Here is a 22249-nt window from a genome sequence, read left to right as displayed (position 1 = left end):
ATGAGAATAATAGCAGTTAGTACTTACTAACAGCACTTAGCTCTTACTATGCAACGTGCACTGCATGGAGCACTTCACATAAATTACTTAATGCTCACAACCCCAAGAGGTGGGAACCATTTCCCCCCTATTTTCCCCAGTAATGAGATGGAGATGTAGGAATAATGAATAATGAAGGTCTTTGAGCCAGGAGAGTGGTGGAGGTTCTATGTGATGGCAGGCATCTGAGGCCAGAGCCTAGATCATACTCCTCCCATCCCGGCCTGTCTGGGCAGGGGCAGTCCTTGCCAAAATGTTAATCTGCTAGAACTAGAATAAGTATCACAGGGCAGGCCCTGTTTCTGTTTTGTTCACAATGAGTCATCCAGGGCCAGGCACTGGCTTGGCATCTACCTTGCAGGCACTCAATAAATAAATAAATAAAATAACTGAATCAGTGAAAATGTGCTTTCCAGGTACCTAAACATAACAGTAATTTTAAGCTTGCAAATAAAGTCCTACTGGGTCTCTTCTGTATCCGGGGTGATGCAAAACAAAACAAGACAAAAATAAAACAAAACCAAAACCCTTACCATTTAGAACATATCTGCTCCTCATACATCCTAATCCTTGTGACTTGGGAAAAACCTGCTCTCTCATTCATTCTTTTCTCTACACTCTGATGAAATCTAGATTCAGACTAAATGCAAAATAGATCCCATAAACTAGTGCCTAATTTAATTAGAGTAATTAAATACTGATTGCGTGTTTACGGTGTCACAGGGCCAGAAAGACCAGACCCTGTCACTGAAGAGTTTATAATTCTGTAGGGAGACAAGAAGACAACTACCCAAGGGACTCCATAAAGGAAGGTACATGTCAAAAGGGAGGGGTGAGTGAGCAGATGTGTGGATCCTTGGGAAGGAGAGTAGAGAGTTGCCAATCTGAGCTGGCTCCATCAGCATTTGCCACTACAACACTACGAAGACAGAAATGTTCTGTGTTGACATCGCCCTACAGGGTAGTTACTGAAGCAACTGAGTACTTGAAATGTGGCTGGTGTGAATCAGAAATGGAATTTAAAACTTTTGGGCCGTGAAACAATATATTTCTCTTGTTTAAGCCAACCAATTTTTGGTACTTTGTTGCAGTACTTCTAGGAAAGCAATACAGTGCTCTGTGTGTATCAACTACTGCAATTATTTTTTATTTGAATGCTTATTGTATTAAATACTTAAGGTGCTGACTCTCCTTATCCTTTTTCTCCCTACTGCATACCTACTACACGTAAGAATTGATTATGAAAGGAGATGTTTTCTACCATTGCCTGTAATCTTATGGATAGTAACATACGCTTTTCTTAATTTTAAAAGCAGTGAATGATCTTTGCAGCTTCTTCTTTTAGGACTTAGCAAGCAAGACTAATACTTTTTATGAACTGTCTCAGCTCTTTGCCAAAATAATTTTTCCTTCAATATTTTAAAAGTCATACACACCTGGAGTGTCTCGGTGGCTCAGTCAGTTAAGCGACCAACTTTGGCTCAAGTCATGATCTTGCAGTTCATAGTGTGAGTCCCTCATTGGGCTCTCTACTGTCAAAGATCCTCTTTCTCCCTCTCTCTCTGCCCCTCTCCACTCATGTTTTCTTTCTCTCTCTCTCTGTCTCTCTCTCTCTCTCAAAAATAAATAAACATTAAAAAAGTCATGCACCAGATACAGTTTAAAAGATTTCTTGAACCTATGGTCTTTCAAATCCCTTTTAAAAAACCCAAGATTCAAAAAATAAATGAAATGAAATGAGATGAAATGAAATAAATGAAATGAAATAAAATAAAATAAAATAAAATAAAATAAAATAAAATAAAACAAAACAAAACATACCTGAGATTCTATGACAGGCAAAGTAGGACCGGGAGAAAAATTGTTTTGTGTTCAAATCACTTGTAGGATCAAGAAAGTTTGAATCATTTTCTTTCTTTGTAAGAAATTAGCTATTTGCATAGCTGGAATCGTAAAGTAGCAATTTAACATTATTGAACTGAGAAAGTGACAGAAGGCTAAACAGAACAAAACACGAACGAACAACTGGGCTATTTTTATTGCTCCTTTTTAGTACCAGCAAGTGTAGTGATATAAAAACTACCATGAAATCAATTACTTTTATTCTTTTTACAAATTATTTTAATTCTCCTCCCATAATAGGTCTATATGAAATAATTGCTTTGTAATTACCGACATGATTAAATGTTAAATAAATGTAAAATCTTCAGTTTGGCAGCCTTAATATGCCTAGAAGGCTCAGTTTCATCACTTCTTTTTAACTACACAGTATATTGCTTAGTATTTTCACTGCAGACATAGATTTCACCATGCCACGTTAATAAACGTGTCATAAGGAGCCAGTTGCTACAATGGTTCTTGATTATACATTCAGAACTATAGATAGACCCGTGAAAAACCAGACTTGTCCTAGTTGGTACTCAAAGTGCCAATCTGTAGCCTGCTAATACCAATACCAAAGAGTTTTGGATCCTAACCCAGCAAAGCAGTTCCATTAAATTATACTAGATTTGCTTTTGCTTCCAGACCAAATTAAAGTTTAGTTCCTAATACTGAAAATAACTTCTCATCAAGAAAATGGCAAACATGTTCACATCATTTTCAGAATATTTATGGTTTTTCTTTGCTCAGAAAGAGTTCTATACCATCTTTTGTTATATTTTTTAATCCACTAATAATCTTTATTAACTATCTGATATTTTAATGAAATTTTTACTTAAAAAAATAAAATATCCAGTGTCCTTAAGATGGGAGGCTATACTTTTAGCTCTGATCTATTGGTATTTCTCTGAAGAGTCTGACTTCTTAGAATTTGCCAATTAGGAGACTAGACGCTCTTCAAGCGTTAGACTAAGAAAATGTCAAAAACATATTCCTTCCACATTAAAATGTTCTTTTAAAATGTGGAGACTGATACATGGAAATGTACATATATTTAGCTTTAAAGTTCTTGCTACTCAAGGTTAAAGACAGCCCTGTTCGGGTAAATGACAGTATTTGCCCTTAGACTTGATAGACCTCAAGTATGTTGTATCTCTACTGAATGTCATCTCTTTTAAAGAAGGAAAATAAAGCCATCTGTCCCTGAACTCTGAAAATAAACTTGGTGTCAAGTTGCTTCCCTCAATTCTTTTTATATGACTGTTCTAATAAAGGAGTTAAAGAACTTGATTTTTTTTCATCATCGGGAGAGAATGAATATAGTAAAAAGTGTGCCTGCCTATTTAAACCTTCTCTCTGAAAGCTTGGGGCTGCAGTCGTTCTCTGAGAGTGTCACAATTGCCAAAAGACAGGGATAGAGAGAGGATACTAACAAAAGGGGCAGTGCCAGACAAAGTGCTTTATGTCCTCACAGCACCCAATGGAGGTAGATGTGAATATTCTGATTTTACACATGACTTCAGGGCTCAGAGATTAAGTGACCTATCAAAATTCCCACAGCTAATTGGTCAAAGAGCAGAGATTAAATGCCAGTTTGTCGTGTGCTGAAGTCAGAGCCTTTTCTGTGATACTACCTGCTTCAATTGTTTTATTGGGTCTCCAGAAAGATTGTGAGTGCATACAGCATTCTCTTAAGTACACACAAGAAAACTAACCTGAAGAGTAAAACCTGGGTTAGCTGGAAGATTAAGCTCAGGGAATTTGCACATTTAATTTTCTGGGTAGCTGAAGGTTTCCTAGAAATCTTTTAGTTTCAATCTTTAGTATCCATTTTCTTGTCTTTGATAAAGGTAGTTGTGCTTTAGGTTTCTTTAAGGCATTTTCCTTTAAACCCTGATAATGAACTCCTATTGGAAATCCTTTTTTTTTTTTTCCCCAAGTGTAAAGTCTTGATTATTAACTTCTTTTCTTACAATTTTCCCTTTTCTCCTAGAAGTGCACTCCCGAGGAAAAAATTCCAGTTAATTAGAATTTCTGGTAATCAAGGTTTTTCAATTGTTTTGGTAAATGAAAATCAGGTGAAAGCTACCTCCCTGAATTTGAAATTGCTTCTTATTATAGGTTCTTCTTGATGCCAGCATGTTCCCCTATGTTAGTATGCATTTGAAACTAATGGTCCAATATTCAAAGTGCTCAGATCGTTCATGACCTGGACGCCATAAATCCACCAGAGCACATTAGTGGGATGGTCCTTAATTACACAGTTTAGGCTTTGTGTAATCAAATGGTGCAAAAGAACAGCTGAGAACATTAAAATGCCAGCAGGCATTATAAATCATAACGCTTTCTATAGTCTTTCTTCAATTCATGTGTTTTGTTAAATTGAAAGTAAAAATAGAATGATTTTTGTTGAATATCCATATTGGCATTTATAACCATTAAAACATAAATGATTAACATAACACATATTAAAAGATCATCTTTATTATTTTACCTCCTAGTTTTCTAATAGAAATTGCAGTTATTTTTTTAAAACTTTAACTACAGGAATCATCTTGTTAATGAAATAAAATTAAAGTTATCTCTTAGAAAGGTAGATTACACAAAAAGCCTATTTCTTAAGAAAATACAATTTCAATAAATTGCAGTGCAATCTTTTCCATCTAGGACTAACATGCACCTTAAAAGTTTTCTGTAGAGTTTTAGCTTTAAGAGGACACAATTTAAATTGTGGAATGTTCAAATTGTTATAATAGAAAGGAAATCTATTTAAATGGTGGTTTATTACTTCAAATTATATTTAAATGAGGATAATGAAGACCACATTTGAAAACAAGACCAGCAAATGAGAATCAATTTCTTGGAGCATTAAGCAACTTTAAGTAGTAAGCTTTGGCAACTTGGCATAAAATATACAGCTTATTTTTGCTTCAGGGCTTTTAAGTCTCAAAAATCTAACTAGCACCCATGTCAGCCCTCAAGATTAAGAATTATTACCATCAGCATGGCTCGTGTTTCAGTACCATTCCAAATGTCCACAGGAGTGACAGAAATCAACCAGAATGGCTTACTGAGCAGCAATTCTGTGTAAGGCCTGGGGGGTCATGGGGTAGGAAACAGGGCATCCTTTGCTGAAGGGGAAGGTGTGTGCAAAGCAGTGGTGTCCTGAGTCAATTGTGAGCATTTCTTTCCAAATCCACGTTCAGAAACATCGTGTTAGTCACTTAAAAACTGGTCCTGGTTGGGTGTATTTACACCACAGGAATTGGTGAACACTACAAATCAGAACTTATCTTTTTGGAAAGCTGGCTGTCAAACTTTTACCAGCACACCCTGGATGTAAAGGCACCAAAGCAGCAGAGCTTGAATAGGTACGTGGAATGGGAACTATTTCATTTTGAATGGGATTTAAGGTCTGCCAAGCTAGGAAAAGAAACCAAAATAGAAAGGTTGGATGGTACCTAGATATGGAGGGCCTTTCATGCTTCACTAAGGAGTTTTCTTTCATTTATTATCCTTGTCTAAGACCTAGCAGAAAACAGGTGCATTCAAAAAGGAGTTTTTGAAAAGGGAGTTTTGAAAAGGGACCATTTACAGGGCATGGATAAGGTTAAGGTACTGACTCATACCCCTCGGCTAGCTGCTGCAAGAAGCAAAAGCCAACAAGAAGCCAGATGGCAAAGGACCCATTGATGCAGTCCATCTGAGTCTGATTCCCAGAGTACAAAGCAAAGTGGAGAAGGGTAGGGTGGATCTGGAAGGGTATAGAAAATATCCAGCACAATCCCACAGCAAGTGGGTACCACTAAATGTCTTGTAATGGGAACTAGGGAATCATGTCTATAATTCAGAAACACTGATCCATCAGCTGTGTGTAAGACAGACTGGAGAGGGTACATAATGGATGTAGGGAAACCCATTAAGAAGCACTCACATTAAGCTAAAGAAGAGGCAATGGAACTGCGATCATGGTGGTAAGAACAGAGAAGGGCCATGTTTAGGAAACAATAGAGACTGACAAGTGGAGAGGTAACTATTAGATATACAGCTGACTAGATGTAAAAATGGGGGAGGAAGAGTTAAAAATAATATCAAGGCACTGGGCCTGTTTGACTCTGATGCTAGTGATTGCCAAAGTAAGACAGGGGCATGCAAGAGCAAGACCTCACTTTGAAAGTGGGTTGACTTTCTCCATTTATGTGATTGGGTGGGAAGAGAAAGGTGAGAGCACTCTCTACCAGTTCTCTCTCTGCTGGGCCAGTTTGTGGAGGCTTTGTTCCTCTGCACAAGGCTATGGGATACTCTTATACAGCCACAGCTCATTCTGTATCCTAAAAACCAGTGCCTCCCTTTGAGCTTTCTGGGATGTGATTTTTAGGGTGAAAATAGCCAGCAGGCATTTGGAGTTTGGGAGTAAAGTTAAAACCAGAGAGAAGTTGGATGTTTGTCTCATAAAGTCTAGTATAGAAGACTTAAGATCTCAAGAGGCATAGCGACAAAATGAAATGAAAGAGCTCAGTGGAACCAGAGATGTACTACCATGAAACACAGTACAAATGGAAAGTTAACTCTGCATCTTACTGAAAAATAAGTGACTATCTCCACTATCATCTCCTTGATAACTACTTGGTGATAGTGTCTGAATTTAGTTATATGTCAATACAAAGATGGAACTAACACAAATTATTATAAGGGCATGCATTAGCAACTCAGTGTTGAAATGATCTCTGCATTTTGAACCATAATGATTGAGATGAGGCAGAAAGGTAGATCTCTCCATGGAGGACAAATCAATAACAACTAGGTTTTATGGTCATTATGCACTAATGAAATTACTTACCATCTAAATCTCTTGGAGGATCTTGAATACTCAACATCCGTCACCTCTTTCATGTTAACACCAGCCAGATGTGGCTGTACATAATGGAGATCATGAACAAAAATATTTCATACATGAAGCATTTGCATTCCAAGCAAGAGGGATTTTTTTTTTTTTTTCCAACGTTTATTTATTTTTGGGACAGAGAGAGACAGAGCATGAACGGGGGAGGGGCAGAGAGAGAGGGAGACACAGAATCGGAAACAGGCTCCAGGCTCTGAGCCATCAGCCCAGAGCCTGACGCGGGGCTCGAACTCACGGACCGCGAGATCGTGACCTGGCTGAAGTCGGACGCTTAACCGACTGCGCCACCCAGGCGCCCCGCAAGAGGGATTTTTAAAGGCATCCCAAACTAGTATTAAAAAAAAATTCCCTCTGTGGGCAACACAGGTGATGTGCTATCAATTAGCTAGTGCCCTAATCAAGAGTTCATCTATAATGAAAGGGGATTGTATTACAAGGGAAAAATAAGCAATAGGAAGCAGAAAATAAAAAAAGGTAAACTAAATTACGAGACATTATGTGCCACTTTCACATACATTATATCTTTAACCAAGAGTCACACAGAAATGAAGTAGAGACTTTCTTTCCTGTGTGCCCTTTAGCTCTTGGAGCTTGGTGTGTGCCAGTCCAAACATGCCATGCACTAGCATGCCATTCAATTCAGCCACTCCTGAGTCCCTGCTTATGTGATTTCTCTCCAGATATTCAAAGCCTTCTGTCACCATCCCCCTTCCTTGACTAAATTCAACACATCTCATCCCTTCCGTGCATAATGCACAGTCTCCTTTTGTCGAACTTCATATTAACTAGTAATTCTGTTTTCTCCAAACTCCAAGTGTACTTTGGAGGAATGGGCAAATGAAAGTCTGAGATTTATGATCTCCCCCCCTTTTTTTCTTTTCCAAGCCACACTGGTTTTCTTTGTTCTTCAAACCCATCAAGGTCCTTCAAACCTCTGGGCTTTGGCTTCCAAAGCTCTTCCCTTGCACTCCCTGTGCCTCCATAACTTTCACTCACCCTTGAGATTTTGGTTGAAATGTCACTTCTTTACAAAGGACTTCTCTTAGAATCCTCCATGTAATATTCGCTTTTGGCCTTGTGCACTTCTCTTTCACTGAACTTAATACGGCCATACTCCCACAGGTACTTGTGGATTAATGGATTAATGCTGTTACCTCTATCAGATGGCAAGCCCCACGTGGGAATGGACCACATTTCATCTGTCTTGCTCACAACTGTATCACCAGCTCACAGAAGACCTGCACAGAGGTGGTGCTGTTGATATTTGCCAAATGACTGAAGTGAGTAACCATCATGTTCTAAGCACTGTAACAAGCTTTCCCACACATTCTTATAGCAACCCTGTGGATTCATATTATTCCTCCATGGTGTAGATGAGAGCTTGGGGGTCAAATAAATTTGAGTCCTTTAACCAAGATCACACAGCCAGTATGTGATAGAGTTGAGATTCATACCCGGGACCATCTCATCTAAGCTCTGTTTTCTTGTGGAATTTCCACAGATGATCACTTAATCATTTTCTGTCTTGTTTCTATTCATTCTCTCTCCCCAGTGAGTCTCAAAACTCACTTGGGATGGAAGTTAACACCATGTACATTTTTTTTTTCATCCCCCACATCACCCTTCTAATAGCACTTGATATTCTACATGCATTTAATGAATACTTTTTGATTAATAACACTTCCTTGGCATTAATATCATAAAAGCATCCCCAAATGAGTTCAACTTTCTGTAATAACCTCTCTAAAATAGTAAGGCAGTACATCTCTGATATAATACACGTTTATAGTCTACTCGTTTCTACCAAACTGCATAGGAAGTAATTTTGTAAAAAATTTTTAGAAAAAGCAGTATGACAAAGTGAAGTAGATATATGGAAATCCCTTTCCTCTTTCATTCATGGACTATTTGCTAAGTGCATTTTCCATGTGCCAAGTGCTCTTATAGGTGCCAGGGATCCAAGTCTAAGTAAGTCAGAGTCTTTTCCCTCAAGGAGCTGCTGTTGATGGTGTTATTTAAGAGTGAAAATAAATAATCCTAAAGTATATACTTGAAGTGAGGACAAGCAAACGTGTGAAAATCAAGGCCAGTGTGACGAACTCAGCCTGGGGGAAAACCAGAGTGAGTACCTGGTCCTATATACTTTCTAGTTTTAAGGTATTGGGTCAATTCCTTGTCTCAGGGTTTTTTTTGTTTTTCTCTTTTAAAGTGGGGATAATACCTCCCAGAGTTGCTGTGTACTCCTCTAAGCACACTAAAAACATGCTATTTATTAGCGTACAAGGGTTGCTGGAGGTGACTAGTGAGGTGGTGGTTCTAGCTATCCCCCAGAAGTAAGAGTACAGATATCTTCAGTTACCCCTAAATGCAGTCACCTATCAATTGGGAAACTTTGATTAGGAAGGTTAAACAGGACAGTGAACGTGAGGTTCTTTGTTAAAATTATTATTTCCAGCTCCCAAAGCATTCAAAGAATAATGAGGCAGTTAATGCATACTCTCAACTTTGTCCTTCAAGTGCATATGACAATTTGCTAACTGTAACAGGGTAGAGGCTAAGTCATAGCAACCTGTCCCTGTTGTCAGCCTACCAGGGGTCTCCTTAAGGGTTACCTGATTTGGCTTGCCTGGTGATTTTTTCTTGCTTTGTGACTAACCCAGCAGCCAAGAGGACTCTTGGTTATGCCGCATTGGGTTCTCATCTTGTCCCAAACAGGAGCCTTGCAGTTTGGTCAACAAGCAAGAAAGTGATGTTATGTAGATGATGATACCAAAAATCAATAATATCAATGGTAGCAGCATGATTTATCGAGCACTTACAAGATGCTAGCCATTGTTTTAAGAGTTTTATGTGCCCCCAACTTTATCATATAACACTGGATCCCTCAGAGTTGAAGCTTATGGGTCTGTTAGTTCTGGGAATGTCTTGAATTCAGTTCCTCTTTGGAGAATGGTAGCTCTGAACTGAATCTGTTCTTTCTGGTTAGAAAATGTGATTATATGAATTATGACTTTGAGGCATTGTAATATTTTCAGAGTGAGAAAAGAGAGTGGATACAGAACATAATTTGGAAACAAACAAAAAAGGCTCTAATGTATTCATCTGTCTGCCTTTTCTTCTAAAGCACATAAGCTGATATAAGATTTCTTGAATGTCTGGGCAAATATAAATCTCTCTTGGGGTCTACCACAAAGGTAGACTACTTATGAACTACTGACTTTCCAAACATCTGGTCTGAATCTTGTTGTCTCTTAAAGTCCGTTCACTTGCCTCTGAGTAAGGATCCTTGGAATGCCTACACCATTTAGTCAGAAATGTTAGATTTCAATATAATACCACTCCTACCCATTATTACTGTCCAGGAACTGTGCAAAAGGCTATATATGCATGATTTCATGGAATAAGTCCAGTGATTCTGTAAGGCAGGGTCTGTTATTATTTCCATTTTATAGATGAAGATACTGAGGTTCACTGAAATGACTCCAGACCACAGAGCTAAGATGCAGTTTTGGAAGTAATTCCTCTCAACTCTAAGGCCTGTCTAGTTATCCACTCTCTTTGCCCTGCTTTGGGCTATACATCCTATAACACTTATGGTAGTGACTCACATTGTTCTGATGTATCACCTGCATGTCAGAAAGATCCCTTAAAGCAAAACACTCTTTAGAAGCAAATCTTAAATAGTTTTCATTATTGCTAGCAGTTTTAAGCTCTTGTAAAAAATCATTCAATACTTTTCATAAGATTCAGCAATCTGCAAATATCCAAGACAGTAACTTTCCTCAAAATTAATCATTTTACTTCTGTCTTTTTTCCGTGTAACAAAAAGATGCTTTTTGGTTTTCAGAAACCCTCTAAATTCAGACACTGATGATATAACAATACGCAGTGTGATGGTAATGGTTAGGAGAATGCAATCTTTAGGTATTTCGGCTCATTAAAATTTTTTTTAACTTAAATATGACTTTAAAATATGCTGTTAATAACACCAATATAATTTTAAAGAATAATTCAATGATTGGCTAAATAAAAATACCAAAGTTGACTCAAAACTTAAATAATAAAATAGGGGCACCTGGGTGGCTCAGTTGGTTGAGCGTCCAACTTCGGCTCAGGTCATGATCTCACGGTTTGTAAGTTCGAGCCCTGCGTTGGGCTCTATGCTGACAGCTCAGAGCCTGGAACCTGCTTCAGATTGTCTCCTTCTCTCTCTGCCCCTCCCCCACTTGTGCTCTGTCTCTGTGTCTCTCAAAAATAAATAAATGTAAAAAAAATTAAAAAGAAACTTAAATAATAAAATACATCATGTTTTATTTTATAGAAACTCTACTTTAATAATGGAATTACAGACTTTTTAGGGCCAAATGGGCTATGAGAGCTAGTCCAATACAATCCTTTTGTTTTATAGTTGCAAATAAAGATGAAGAAACACAGCCCAGTGCTTTAACAGTGCAGGTTCAGAGTCAGACAGGCCCAAGTTCACATTCTTGCTCTGCCACTTACCAGCTCTGAGACTATCTGTCATCCACAGTCACAGAGCCAGTTCTTGAAAGCAGCTTGCCTAGGAAGCAGGGCTGCTGTAAACTGAGCATTCAAATAAAAGACTTTCACGTCTAAAGCAGATGCTTATTCATTCATTCATTTGACAAATATTTACTGAGTACACACTACCATGACCTTGGGCAAGTTACTTGTTTTGTGCCTTATTCCTGAGCTGTAAAGTGGGTATCCCCGTTATACAGTTTTTGCAAGGATTAAATGAGTTAATGCATAGAAGGTGCACGGGATGGTTCCCGGCACAGTGGAAAGGCACACACAATGTTGGGTATCATTACTTTTCTCCTACTGTTACTACACTCTGTGTTAGGTAATCTAGTGGGGCTCTGGGGATATAATTCAGGAGCCCTATGTAATATTTTCCTCCTAATGACTAAAGCATCTCTTGTGTATGGAGTGGATCTCTCACTCCATTGTCACTCCTGAGGGTGAAGCTGCTTGTAAGCTTATTTACAAGGGTTCTATTTTGACAGTGCTATCCTTCATGCATGAAGGGAAAAATATCTCACCTGCATTTGCTCATGTACTTTGTGTTTTTTCCTTCAGATGGCTTTGAAGACACTCAAGTTTTTCACCTGGTCTCCCAGGTGAGAAATGATGAGTTTGTGAGTATGTGAGGAGGTTGGCTGGGATTCCAGAGACAGGTTGTCCCCACAGGACATAGCAGAACTAACTAGTCCTTTGGGAGTGTTAAACTTTACATGCAGTCCTTACTGCACAGAACCATAATGAGCTGGAAGAACAAGCAGAGAAATCCAGTTAATTGCCACTCCAATGTCTTCAGTGGTTCTATCATGGTTGGATGAGTTACTATGGATTCCATCAGTGTTCTGGAGACATGAGCTGAAGTCCTAAATAACTATAGCACTCATGGAAATCACAGAATTATGAAGGTGAAAAGGACCTTAAATGGTCATGTAGCTTCTCACAAGAGAACATTACACTATCCTAGAGAAGTGAGAAGTTACATCTTTAAGAACTTGAGAGAAGGCTCTTTACAAAGCTCATTTTGATGAACAAGTCTTATTATTGAAACAAAAACATATGCTTCTCAGTATGAAATCAAGTATGTCTCCTCTGTTTGTGTGTATGTGTGTGCACATGTGTGTATGTATATACAAAGTTAAAAAACCCCTGCCAAACAAAACCAGAAAACCATGCCACTATCACTTTTCTTTTGTAGGCAGAACACCCTCAGTTCTCTTTCATCTTCTGGGCTATCTCATTTTCTTATCCTAGCCATCTTTAGCCTATGAACCTTTCTTCCCAGCTTGTCACAAATTATTTTTTTAAGCCTCTAAGGTCAGTTTAAGGTAAGACATTAGAGAGAAAGTCTGATTAGTTCTTAGGTGTCTGGGAAACCCAGCTTAAATTTCCCTGCATGATACATTTTAACTGATACATCCCAGGTCCTTGCTCTCCTTGGTAACCCAAGAGCTAAAGTGCTGAGTCACTGTCATATTACCTGTTCTGTCACCACAGTTCAGGAAACAGGCTTGGTACAAGCAAGGAGCCTCAGGTCTTATCCCAGATCCAGTCTTACCCTAGATGTATGATCTTACACAAGTTCAACTTAAGCTAGGAAAAAGAAAATTGCAACCCTTTTTCTTTTACAACTTAGAAATGTATTAAGTGACTTGTCCAAGGTCACACTAAACTGCTCCATGGCTCTGGTCCCTTAGTTATTGAAAAAAGAGAGAAAGAATGATATTTGGTGTCTCAGAATAGTAGAGGTCAAATGAGATACATATTTAAGGACTCTGCAAAATGTGAAGTTGTAAAACATGAGGCACTATTCATTTTGTCAGTGCAGCCCATCTTCTTTTTATGCAGCATGTGCTCTTATATGTTTCTTGCAACTGACTTTGATTCTGTTTCTAGCCTCCTCTTCTGCTTGCTCAAGACACTCTGAATTCTAACCAATTCAGAGGCGTCTACCCTCTCTAAAGCAACCATCCCACTCACTGGTGTTCAGTGAGACTAGATTTAAAATGGTTTCCTGCCAAATACTTGTGTTGCAGGTGATAGCCTGTTCTGTAAATTAACCAGAAGGTTTCTTAAAGCCTTTGCCAATGGCCAAAATCTGAATTAACGCTCCTGCTTCTGTACTTTTGTAGCTCACACTTTTGCCATCACAGCACACTTTATTGTACTTGTCACTCTCCTTTCTATAACACCAAATAGACATTAACTCAGGGCAGAGTCAATGTCTGTTAGAACAGGGTTTGTCAAAACTTTGGTACTATTGACACTGTACCAAATAATTCTTTGTCGTGGGGGGACCATCCTATACATTTTAGGATGTTTACTGGCATCCCTGGCTTCTACACATTAGATGCCAGTAGCATCCCCCACCTTTAGTTGTGACAACTGCCAAAGATGTCTCCAAATATTGCCAAGTTCCTCCTGGAGGTAGGGTTGGGTGGGGTGGGGAGGTCAAATCACCCCCAGTTAAAAAACCCTGTGCTAGATCTAGCAAAGTGCCTTCTTCACTCTATAACTATTTGTAGAAGAATACGTGACTGATGGAAACAAACTGCTTCTGATGGATTTAATGTACAAGCTGCAGAAAAATCAAGCTAATTTCTTTTGGTTTTAGTACCTCCTATAATGCCTGGCACACAGCTGGGGCTCAGGATATATTCACTGGGTGAACAAGTGTTCCAAGAACATAAACAGCTTCCTGTATCCCAGGTAAAATTATTTCCCTCAAGAAGACCCAGGTGAGGTGATAGGGAATTATCACATTAGGAGGAGAAAATTTTTAAAAGAACAACAAAAAAATCTCTTAGCTGTGAGATTAGAAGCCAGAAAAAATACCTTGCAGAAAAGAGCATCATGGCTATGTTCCCCACACCTTTAGCTCTCCGTCCAATCGTGGCATTTAGGGCAGAAATAAAATTCTTTGCAGTGCTAATACTAGACACTTCTAGCATTTCTGCATCCTTTGAAACAACTCAGTTAGGGACATGAAGTACCAGGCGGGTTGCAGGACATCTAGAAGGTCACACATTCAGGCATTAGTGTCAGAGCTGGGAAATGAGCCTGCGCCTTCCTGACTCCCTGGACAGTACTTGATTACAGTGATTATTATGGATGCAAATTAAGACTTATTACTATTGTGAAATAACAATGCAGGTTAATGATATTCTTTATTGCCACACTAACATTTTTTTCTAGAGGGGAAAATTATAGACATGAAACCAATTAAGCAACCTTTCTTTCTTTGTAAAGCTTTTTAGTGTTCCTAAATGAAGATTCTCTCTTTGTGCTTACTGCTTAATAGTGCAAACTGATTTTTTGTCTCTTAGGTCTTACTGAGATGGATGCTAATACTGGTGCTGTCTTTTTTTCCTGTATGAATTGAAAATGACTACGCTAATACATTATCTCACAAAGGGCAGTCATAAATAGGAAGAGCAAATATTTTGAAATGAATATTTAATGGACATTCTCCTATAGAGGTTAGGCATTGTTGGAAATGCCTCCCTTGGAAATCTTTGTTAGCCCAAGTCTCGCAATTGCCCTTTTCTGGACACCACTGAGGGACAGCTCTCCTCCCGTGATTGAAACAAGTGGCTCCAGAAAACAATGGCAGATTAATTTATGTCTCCCCCAAACTTTACTTCGTTGTCCTTTACTCCCAGTTCTACAAAACACAAAAACCTTTCCCGTAGAAGGGCGTCATGTCACATGTATATTGTTACTGTAACTATGGGAACCAAAAAATGCCACCAGTGTGTCTGTTTCATACACAAATGAGGGGACAGCTGTGGAGTCCACATGTCTGCCAGTGGTATAATAGATGAGAGGCAAGATGGCCTGGGTCGGAAAATTACGACTCATTTATATTAATCGAAGCTTTCAAATAACATTCCAAACCCTTTGCTATAAAGAGTGTAAATGGAAGGCAATAAGCCTCATAAAAGCAGTTTCATCCCATAGCTTTCAAAACTAAGTGTTGTAAGTAGATGCACCAGCATCCTAAGTGCAAAATGATGGAACTTCAGTGTGTATCACTGAAAGTTTAAGCTGAGTTTCTCTGCATGTCAGGGATGACGGTCAGTCTGGTAAGTACAGTGGTTCGATCCAAGTTCAATGTTTGTTAGTTATGGCATTTGAAGCACAGCTTCCTCAAACCCTTTAGCAGTTTCACTGAAAGTTAGTCCTTCCAGAGCTATTCAGTCAACATTATCACGTTACAGGATTGGCAGGGTTAAGAAACAGCTAAGATAACCTAGCTGTGACTAGACAGTAGCTTGTTTCCCAGCTAAATAACTAATAAAATTGCTGATAACATTCTACCTTTGCTAGACCTTTGGAGAATATTCAAAAAGTAAAAAAGATGTAAGCCTACATGTTTCTTTTTCAAAAAGCAGTGTACCACAAAATAGTATAGACTTTAATTATTGAATAATATGGATACCAGTTCTGTAGGTGCCATGGCTCTGGAAACATATACTATAATATTTTATCACGTGTTGTAAATGCAATGTCAATGAACTATTTATTACATGTCTGTCTATGGTTTAACACTTGGAGGCCACAGTCTGTAACAGATCTATAAAATAGGTGAACGGTCAAAGAAAAAATTAAAAAAACAAATTTCATTTGAGAAGACTTGTAGAGCAAAGGGTTCCCTTGGACAGTAACTATTGAATTTTACATATAGGGTTTAACTTTTGTCTCTATCCTATATTTTAAGCCAAAAACAAGAGAGAATACGGGTTTTCCTGACTTCATCTATGTAATTATATTTTCACCCTGAATAAAATATTAATCAAAGCTATATTCATGAGTCAAAGAAACTTCCATTGTTCCCAGAAACCAAAATATGATTCTAAAATGGAATTTGCTTTATCTCCAGATTGGCTTAACCCCAAGTAGATATTCAGCATAATAATTTTGAAAAATTAAATATAATAGTTAAGCAACCTTACATTAGTGCTCAAGTGAATCATTCAAAGAACTATTATTTTGTAGCCTAAAATAAATTTTAAGAAAGCATTATGAAAGTCTAGCAAAAAGTGACATGCAGATCCTACAATTTACCATATTTTATTTATGATATATGATTATTTATGGTGGCATAAAAAGCCCACCATTCTGTTTATTTATAGTCATACCCAACTGGCTTAGAAAGTAGCACTATAACTCTGTGGAGGCAGATTTTCTTTAGTACCTACCAGTTTGTTGCCATGAGTGTCACTGCTTTAGGATATGTGGTAATTGCTCTAGCAATTCAGGTCAAGAAGCTAGCCTTAGCAGGCCCCAACCAGAGAGAGATCAATGGGTGAGTTTTTTCTTGCTGTTTTTGAATTCCAGACACTATCCAGAGCTCCGTGTGTTATTGTTCAGCGGCAGAGTCTGCAGTTAGATCTGGTCTAAGATTTTATTTAGCACAGTGATTTTTTTACAATAATAAGTACTTTATTACTTTTATTTGCCAAGGACTATGCTCTAGTCTTCCCTTTCATTAGACTGGCAAAGATTTCACATAGGCAGGATAATAACCAAAGAGAATTTCTTACCAATGTGAGGCTGTGGTCAGTTTAAAGTTACCAGGTTTGTTTCAAAAATACCTAGATAATTTACAGTAAAATAGTTTACAGCCTAATTTAGAAAAGTCAACTGTATTTTATAGTTAACTCTCAAGTCCATAATGAAGACCGAATCTCAGGCTTAAGTCACATATGTGTGTATTCTAATGATTTGTTACTTTCTGACTTCTTGATAGCATTAAGACATAAAATGAAATCTTGGCTTTAACATTTTCTTACTTAAATTTGACTCAATTCAGTTTTCCCCTCCTGGGAAAAAAAAACTGCCTTATGTGTAAAAGTCACTGAACCAGCAAAAATAACTTAAAGGAAATATGTAAAATAGCAGACTAACATCTGTTGTGCACCCCTCCCCCACAAACACTGAGCCCTGAAAACAATGTTGTCTTGGGGTGGGGGGTGGATTTTAATGTCCCTTTCAGTGAATATACAGAATACTGGGCAAGCACTGTTTAGTGAATAGGTTCTTTTTTCTCTTCAACAATGTTTCAGACTGACAAAAGAAGAGGCCAAGGAGGCTGGCTTGTCAGTAGGTATAATCCCAGGGCTCACGTGCAGCCCACACCGCTGGCCTTTTGTTCAGTAGTTGCACTACTCTAGGAGGTGAGCAAGCAGTGGTCTATTAGCTAATGTTAAACCAGGCAGAGATTCTCCTAGTTTGGACTGCCTTCCACTCATGGTTTTGTCCTGTGGCCCGAAAACCCGTCAGGTGACTAGGAACATGCCGGTTTCATCACCTTCACTTCTACAAGTTTGATGCCTTAAGAACTAAAATAATTTTGCTTGAACAGTGAACATTCTAGTGAATGTCAATTACAACTGTCTCTTCCTAATTGTTTTAGCTCTGAGGATGGAGAGCAAATGTGAGCTGGAGATAAAATGACTAAAAGGAAAAGAAAAGAAACTCTAAAAGTTGAAAGGGCAGTTCAGTAATCACCTCAAACCACCAGAAGTGGATTAAAGTTACAGCCTACTTCATATAAATATTTTCCTCACTATCCAACTCAGAACATGCAGCTTCAATGCTCCACAAAAATACACAGCCAGGTAAAGAGCCAGAAGTACTTTGAGCTTTCAACACAATAGCACTCAGAGAATTTGGCTCTTGAAGGTGTCAGCAAGATATGGAATTCCTAAACAGAAAAACTCACACTGCGCCTTTATTCCATTTTCTTAAGGTCTATTGTTAACTAAAGACTCCTTGTCTTTTCAAATTCCTTCATGTGAATGGATGAGGCCAGACATCTGCCAGGATTCGCTCACATTTGCATGCAAATCAGAGACTTCGGGACACACATGGCCAAGAAGCCAACAACACCACTTTTACTCTAGATTTATACTGATCAAAGTGCCTTCCTGAACTTTCAACATCTCTAGTTCTAGCTCTTAAAAATGAAGTAATAAGCATATTTGAGTAATGTTATTTAGACTATCGTGCCAAAGCACACTGCCAAACAAAACAACACACCGTCTTTCAGAAAATCCTACAAGCAAAAGCCCAAATCAGCAATACCTGTTCCCGCATTGAATCTAGCCTTTCCTTTACTATGTAGGTCTGGAAATGAAAATGCTAATGGTGACGTGAGATTTAGGGAAGGATCCATTTTCTCGGACTCTTGGCTTTTGCCTGTGTAGTTCAAATGCCTCAAAACTATTCACACCCTGGCCATTCATGCATTCATTCTTTCATTCCCCGGCACTGTATTTGGCCATGGGGATACAGCGGTGAACGTAGCAGGTAAGATCCCCCTCACCCAGAACAGGTACCACCTCCGAGTTTCTCACTCCGCATATCTACCTCGACCCCTTCGAAAGGGTCCCGGGACGGGTTTTCCACCGGTCCTGGGCGCGTGGCGCCGTTCCCGCGGTTGGATCTTTCTTCACCACCCCAGCATGCCAGGCAGGGACTCCCACCGCGGGAGGCGGTCGCAGCAGGTCCCTTGGAAACGCCGAGTGGGGGGCTGCCCACACCCCTCTCCACGCAGCACAGAGGATACTCGCTGGCAAACTTTCCTTGCTCTGACCCCGGCCGAGCGGGAACCCAGCACCTATTTGGTTCCTGGAACGGACCGAGGTTCCCTGACATTTTAGCATCCCTGACAAGCCTCCTGAGGCTGCTACCCCTTCTGGACTCAAAATATGTAGGGTAAGGTCTTTCCCCCAATTATACTGCCCGACAACTGGGTAGGTCCTTCCGAATGCTCGGGCTTCATTACACTTCAGTGCTTTGTGAATTGTGTCCCTTGCCCCTTTAACAACAAGGCCACCACCAAGACATGCTTCCTCTTAGCTCTTCCTGCCACCTTCCTTCCCATCTCTTCCTTTCTCTTTCCAACTCCCCAGACCCCCTTTACGCGCTCTTCTCCGGCCCCAGCTGTCTTACCCGTTCACATCCCAGCAGTCCTCCTTCCTGTGGATCGCCGGGCGACACCCTCCCCCGCGCTGGTCCCTGAAATTCAGCGGGCTCGCCTCCTGTCACTGCCTTTTGCCCATTTCTGCCTCGCCTTCATTCCAAACTATTACTCTCCCCCATCCCTGTGGGGTATTTTGGGGAGGGGGGCTGGTGGGAAGATGCGAAAAGGGTTACTAGATTGCCATTTCCCCGACTTGGTCATTTTCTCCAGCTCCATGAGCCGCGCCCCCTGATCCCCCGTAGGCCCGCGATCTTATCCCGCAGTTCCCCATACCCTGTGGGGCCCGCCACGCCGCCAAGTTTGCCTCGACTTCCCCTTTGCAGCCGCCCAAACCTTCCGCCACCGCCCGGCTAGGCGAGCGCACTTACCCCGAGGCCCGGCTGGCGGGGTTGTGGGGTGCGCACGGACCCGCCGCGGCAGCAGGAGGAGGAGGAGGAGGACTGCCGGCTGAGCGGCGCCTCCCTCCCAACCCGCAGCGCGTACTGGCTCCTTGGGGGGCTCCCAGCAGAGCACCAAGACAGGAGGCGAGGCAACGACACGAGCAACAACAGCTGCTGCGCGGGCCTGGGCTCAATCCGACTCTCGGGGGTCGGGGCAGAAGCAGGCAGGATTGGGAAGGAGGGCAGGAGAAGTGGGGTGCAGAGGGCGAGGCAGAGAGAGGCCAGGTCCCGAAGAAGGCGCCCGGGGCAACTAGGGATGCCACCGCGCGGATGCCGCCGCCTGGGCTAACGCCACCAGCCCCTCTCCCCACGCGGAGGGCGCTGCAGGCGCGGGCGCACGGGCCTCGCCTAGCTCTCCGGCTCGCTGCCGGCGCCCTCGGTGCGCCCCGCTTTGTGCTCCCCGCAGCCGGCGTGCACCTGGTGTAAGCAAAAGCGGTCAGCTGATGGGCTGCACGCCTATTGGCTGCTCCGCGGTCTCCTCCCCTCCCGCCCGACCCCCTTCCTAGCCTCCCCCTCCTGGCCTCCAGCCTCCGGCTCAGCCCCTTGCTGGGGCACCATCTGTAGCCCGCCCAACAAAGGCGCAGCGCCACCGGTCTCGGGTGGCCCGGCCGCCCTGCGCCGCCGCCGCGGCCGCTGCAGGGAGCAGTGGGCCGCCGCTTTTTGTCTGAGGGACGGCAGGCTGCGGCTGGGTTAGGGAGGCAAAGCATAGTGCCGTTTCTTAGCAAAAGAAATACCAAAAAAAGAAAAGAAAAAAAAAAAAAAAGCACTTGCTGGGAGACCAGTTAGGTACAATGGGGCCCAATCTCTGCGCAACATAGAACTTGGGCTCAGAGTCACAGAAGCAGACAAAATTCAACCCGAGAGAGAGCCAAGTTAAAGTATGAAATCTGACCTTTGTCTTAAAATGCATGGTGATTACTTGGGCTGTGTGTTTGCCTACCTAGGTGGCTGTGCAACTGGCTGGTGCCCTTGTCGCGGGAAGTAGTATTTGTGGACACTTAAATGAATGGTGAAGCCACTTCCGATTTAAGGAGGCTCCAGAAAAAATGATTCTGAAACTTTCTAATTACAGCCTTTTGATTTGTTACGTGTGAAACCGATTGGGAATGCAGTGTATTCGGAGTGGGGGGTGTCTGAGATCAAGAGGTGGAAATGGGTCTTTGGAAACTGCACGTGAACCTGAATCTCAACTTCCCGAGTCCGGTTTAGAACCAGGCTCGAGAAAAGCCTTTGGTACTTGTCGCTGAGGAATCTGCTTTAAGCTAGGCAATTATTAACCCCTCATTACTGAACAGCTTTGGGTGCGAATGTGGTAACATTTCCTCATCATGCTCAAGCTTAGAATTTGTGGGGAATTTGGAAGGACACATTATTACAGAATCTATCTTTTGAATTCTGTGAAGACATAGTGTAAATTTAATAATAATCGTATATCTTGGTCTTTATTGCATTTCTTGATGTCTTTCCTAGATGTCTGATAAATACAATGCTCCTATATGTCCATCCCCTTTATGTTATCCTGAAACTATCATGTAGTTTCCAGTGGGTCACAGTGTGCCTTAGAACCTTTAGGGAAAGAAGATATTAGGATTGTGGGCAGAAGGTAGGTAAAGAATAGAAGAGCTATGCAAAAAGGCTCATTGCAACTAGGGTGGGAGAGTACTGCCTCTAAGTGAATAGGATTTAAGAACTTTCCAAGCAAGTTGAGTCTTTCTCAAGATTCACATTTTTGTCTCTTTCCCCCCTTCTGATACTGGTTATACGCAGGTTAGAGTTTGTCTGAAAGAAGGCAGTGCTCTGGTGAATCGTCAGGGAAAGATAGAACACAGGTTTCTTAGGGAGTCTCCCTTAGGTTTTCCAGCTGTCTTTCTGGGAGAGGAGGGGAGTTGATGCTGCACCCTGCATTGTGGGGCTTTACAGAGATGTGTCATGGGAGGGGGACAGTTGAAGTGATTAATGATGATGGGGAATTATTCTTTCTGGGAGGCAGGATGGATAACAGCCTCCAGGTTTGGGAAGAGACTTCATGAGAATGGTATGAAGCCCAGCTAAGAAGAAACCAATTCAGGCATGAGTGTGTGAGGCCAACATTGCTTTAAATCCCAACACTGCAATTTATGAGATGTGTCCCTCTGGGAGCAAGTCACTTTACCTCTCTAAGCCTTAGTTTCCTTGGCTATAAAGTGGGGTTAATAACAGTACCTGTCCCAAAGGGTTGTGCTGATGAGAAAGTGTAAGCACAAAAATTTCTTGGTGCAGTTCTTGGTATATAGTAAGCAGTCAGCAAATGGAAGCAGTAGGCATTATTATCCAGGTAGTGAAGACGAAAGCCAAACATCAGTTCAGACAGATGGGATAATTAATTCACAAAACTGTCACACAGGTGACAGAATATCTTAAAGGCATTAGCACTTCCAATGAGAGAAACAGACTGTCTCCCAACTCTTCAATTCA

The 22249-nt window shown here is 40.9% G+C and overlaps 1 protein-coding gene across 5 annotated transcripts in view; it reads right to left on the bottom strand.

Annotated features, from left to right (window-relative positions):
• LRRN1 (leucine rich repeat neuronal 1) overlaps positions 1–20215 on the bottom strand; it is a 45118-nt gene extending 24903 nt beyond the window's left edge. For 2 of the 5 annotated variants that reach the window (XM_047850449.1, XM_047850453.1), the window contains exon 1: positions 19724–20215. The gene's annotated coding sequence lies outside the window, so the exon portion shown is untranslated. Of the gene's footprint in view, positions 1–7819; positions 7864–7977; positions 8019–19324; positions 19502–19723 lie in introns of those variants that run through there. The other 3 variants (XM_047850450.1, XM_047850451.1, XM_047850452.1) reach the window with 3 other exon arrangements.
• Between the last annotated feature and the right edge of the window lie 2034 nt (positions 20216–22249).

The sequence above is a fragment of the Prionailurus viverrinus genome, chromosome A2 (genome assembly GCF_022837055.1).
Source record: "Prionailurus viverrinus isolate Anna chromosome A2, UM_Priviv_1.0, whole genome shotgun sequence".
NCBI classification, from domain to species: domain Eukaryota; kingdom Metazoa; phylum Chordata; class Mammalia; order Carnivora; family Felidae; genus Prionailurus; species Prionailurus viverrinus.
The sequence above is the reverse complement of the archived record's forward strand: the minus strand, read 5'-3'. Positions and strand labels throughout refer to the sequence as shown.